Here is a 4113-nt window from a genome sequence, read left to right as displayed (position 1 = left end):
CCAACTGTTCATGAGAAATATACTGAATAAAGGAAACATGATTGTAAAGTAATATTATTAAAGAACATGATTAAATATTACCATTTATGCACATGCACTCCTGGATTTCCAGATTTTTTTAGATTGTGTCTCTCACTGTGGACATGAACCTGAGGTGAAAATTTCAAACCCTCCATGATTTCTAAGTGGGAGAAATTGCAAAGTTGCAGGATGTTCAAAGACTTATTTTTCTCTCTGTATTCTGGAAAATTATAGTTTAAAGTCTGATCATTCTTGCAGCTAAGTTTGACTGAACTGTGTATTTACTTGTTGCAACATATTATTTTTAACTTGCATTATTTCAAAATTAGCTTCATTTAGCACCACGACTTAAATACAATATCTTAATGTAGTGTAGTTAATTATTTTTAAGTCTTTCATACTGCTGTTAATTGATGTATTACTGGATTGGACAGCAACTATTGGTCACTATGTGATGCATTGAGTCCAGAAAACCTTTCTATTCCAATGCAGGACGAGCAGAAATCTGTCACAAGAATACTTGTAGCGCCATCATTTGTAATTAGACATTTCTATTAAATACGACTTGAAATAAAGATGAGAAAACTGATGTTTCAAGGGCGGATCTACTGGGGTGGCAGATGGCGACTCTGAATTCAATAAATAGTTTTTGCAAATCGGACATTAAGCGCATGAAACTCTTTTTTCCGACAACATTAAATGCAACACAATGTAACCTGACACCCACTGCAGAGACCACTAAAGGTGCAGGTGATCAAAAAAGGGCTCATCTAACCGCATTTTAGGACAGAATATTAACAAAGCCACACAGCTTTCAGAGTTTAATAAACAATGATAAATTACTAAATAGTGAGATATACAATCAAAGCTACGAAAAATCTCTATATAGAGCAAAGAACTATGCATATGCAAGATATTTTATTAGTAATTTGTTTTTGCGGGTCTATTTTTTATATGAAAGTATTTTAATATTCAAACCCGCAATTTAGCAAGATATGTAAATCAGAGCATATTTAGTCTTTACAGAATTACACTATAAAAAGTATAAGGGCACAGTGCAACCTTTTAGTGAACTGTAATTATAAAACAGAGTTGCCTGTTTGCTACACTTGCAGTGGAGATGAAGATGATCCATTCAGCTGCATCAATCTTTAATGTGGAACTACAGAAAAGAAAAAAATTAACTGTTAATGCATGTCACCATGAGAACAGACTGAGTTTTGTCTGTTTTCAGAATTAAAATCACACAATTTTGTCTCATGAAGTGAAAAAATTATTTGCAAAACAAACTTATTTGTGCATGTCAGAAATCTTTTCTTGCTATTCTAAGTTTTTGTTTGACTCAAAGTTTTGCTTGTGATTCTCACATGACATCATGGGCAGGGCCTAAAATCACAACAAAAGATTTATGATGTGTGCAAATAAAAGTTTATTTTTGGCAAATAACTTTTTAAGTTCACAAGACAAAAAATGAGTTATTAAAAAGTTTTTTTTAAATAAATAAAAAAAAGAAGAAATGTCATGCTTGATTTTAGTTTCTTGACCCTCATGCAAGTTCACACATAAATACTGATCAGAGTAAGTTTAATGGAGGTTCTTTCCAAAAATCAAATCTGATTGTGCTCCAGAGAACGGGTCGGTCAGCTCGGGTTTGTCTCTCGGATGGTGGTAGCGCGGAGGGGAAAGGCTGGGATCCGGGAGCGAACTGCAGACCAAAGATGGAGTGGAGAGGAGAGCGGCAGGCGGAGATGTTCGGTGTTGGCAGGAAGCGATCTTAATGTCCGGACTTGGTTCCGACAGCTCGTCGGGTTCTGAGGGAAGACAGAACATTACTCAAGTCTCTTAAAACATCCATAACATAATCTTTGGTTTGACTCTGACCAACAAGTGGGGCCATGGAGCGATGAGTGACCGCTCCACTGCTTCTTAATCCACCAGCCAATTACTCGGAATCAGCTGCCGGTGCGCCAGCCTGTCACAAGTCCACCTCGCTGCAGCAAACAGAGGGGCGGGACGGACCGCTGTCAGTCCCATACCTCATTTGGAAATGGGACCATTGCACTCCGGAAGCGAAGGGGGCGCTATTTCCTGTATTACCGCGGTCTCCCGTTTTTATTTTCTTTTTAAATCTGTGATACATCTTCACCTTTAGGAAGGAGTTTCACTCTCAGCATGTATTTGAACTTCAATCTTTTATTTACTTAAGCGCAGCTCACAGTTTTTAACAAATTCTGTAGTTTTCGGTGTACTTCTATATCTGCTCCTTGTGTGATGATGCCAGGGTTTTACGTCACATCTGAAAATGGATTGGGTACTTTCTTAAACATGATTATCAATTTTAACAAAAATAGTAAAAGATTAAGGCACCTAAAAATTCATACTTTTTAGGTCCTTAAAGTATGCCTAAAATTTACATGAAAAGTACCTTAAAGGTGCCTAAAAGACAGACCTCTGCATATGCATTAGTTTTATTTTGTAACCAGGTTGCTGCGTGTTGCAGATTTCTGCTCAGGTCCCTCTTGAAAATGAGATGTGGATCTCAACAGGGTTCACCTGGTTAAATAAAGAAAATTAAGGTATACTTTATTAGCCTAAAATTTACACCGAGATGTAATTTAAAACGTACTGAAATTAATAATTTAGAGTAGTGTTAAGTGAATAATAAAAAAAAAAAAAACATTTTGAGCATATCATTTAATATACAAAAAATATATTTTAAATATACTGGAGCAAGTTTATGTTTACACTTGGGCAAATATATATTTTCCATCCATCCGTTTTCTTTACACCCTTGTCCCTTTGTGGGGTCGGGAGGGTTGCTGGTGGCTCTCCAGCTAACCATGCATACACTCACTCACACCTAGGGACAATTTAGAGAAACCAATTGACCTGACAGTCATGTTTTTGGACTGTGGGAGGAAGCTGGAGTACCTGGAGAAAACCCACACATGCACTCCATGCAGAAAGACCAGGGCCCAGAATAGAACCCAGAACCTTCTTGCTGCAAGGAAACAGCTCTACCAACTGCATCACTGTGCAGCTCCAAATGTATATTTTGTTCACTTAAAGTAAACTTTTATTTAATATATTTATTAAAAGTGTATTTTGGAACAATGTGTTTAAAGTTCTAATTTCAAAATTGGTACACAGATACTTTTAGTATACTTCAGATACATTTATAGGTAAACTTAAAATGTACTTTCACAAATGTAAGTATGTCTGAAATATACTAAAGTAAACTTTTTTTTTCATCTGGGAATATTGAGCATTTTTTCACACTTTCACATTTCATCCAGGATTCTTTGATTGTTTTTGTGTTTCTCTGCAATCCGTCATGATGGTTCGGTTCTTTTAACCCACATACGCAGAACAACTCTGGACACAAGAGCAAGTAAAAAGGTTTATTACAAAACCAGGTCCAACAGAAGGTTCTGAGGGGATGGATCTGGACCTGGTCAGCGGATCTCTGAACACAAAGAGGACGGGGAAGGTGAGTTCAGGTGCTGTGGGAATTTGCGGCCTTAAAGGAACTACAGTTTTACTTGTAGATGGATGAACTGGACCAGGGGGAGGCTACGGTGGTTCCGGGGCTGGAGGTGAGGAGAGGCGGAGGCTGAGTGGAGGAACTTGTTCTCCTTGGATCCAGGAGGGAGCTGCCGACCGGGAGCTTTGATGAAGGTTCGTAACAGCGAGGAGGTTCTGGAACTGGGCCGCCAATGGGTCATCTCCACGGGGCCTCGGGGGTTCGGACCAGGCTGCCGACAATCCAGGCAGAACAGGAGCCAAAGCTTCACGGAGGAACAACCATTCCTGGCTAACACTCTGGCCCTGGAGTGTCGGCTGCTCCCTCCAGATAAACTCCTCCAAACGACGGTAAGTGGCAGCAGGTGTGCAGGTAGGGAGCCACAGGTGGCCCCTCCAGGAACAGCCCCAGGACGCCCTCTGGTGAAGAAAACTGGAAAACACCAGCCAGCCTTCCCCACATCCCAACACGATCAACATCACAGATTTTGTGGTGCTAATTTAGAAATATCTGTAAGGAATTTTATATTTGCGCTAATATATGATGTTAAATGTGACCTTTTATTCATC

The 4113-nt window shown here is 39.2% G+C and overlaps 1 long non-coding RNA gene across 1 annotated transcript; it reads right to left on the bottom strand.

Annotated features, from left to right (window-relative positions):
- Positions 1–3407: 3407 nt before the first annotated feature.
- On the bottom strand, positions 3408–4065 carry LOC103154405 (uncharacterized). Its single transcript, XR_477925.2, has 2 exons — positions 3564–4065; positions 3408–3487 (listed from the first exon to the last, which is right to left on the bottom strand). It is a non-coding gene; the product is annotated as an uncharacterized LOC103154405 (long non-coding RNA).
- Positions 4066–4113: the final 48 nt, after the last annotated feature.

The sequence above is a fragment of the Poecilia formosa genome, unplaced genomic scaffold (assembly GCF_000485575.1).
Source record: "Poecilia formosa unplaced genomic scaffold, Poecilia_formosa-5.1.2 Scaffold385, whole genome shotgun sequence".
Taxonomy (NCBI): Eukaryota; Metazoa; Chordata; class Actinopteri; order Cyprinodontiformes; family Poeciliidae; genus Poecilia; species Poecilia formosa.
This window is presented reverse-complemented; position numbering and strand designations above follow the sequence as displayed.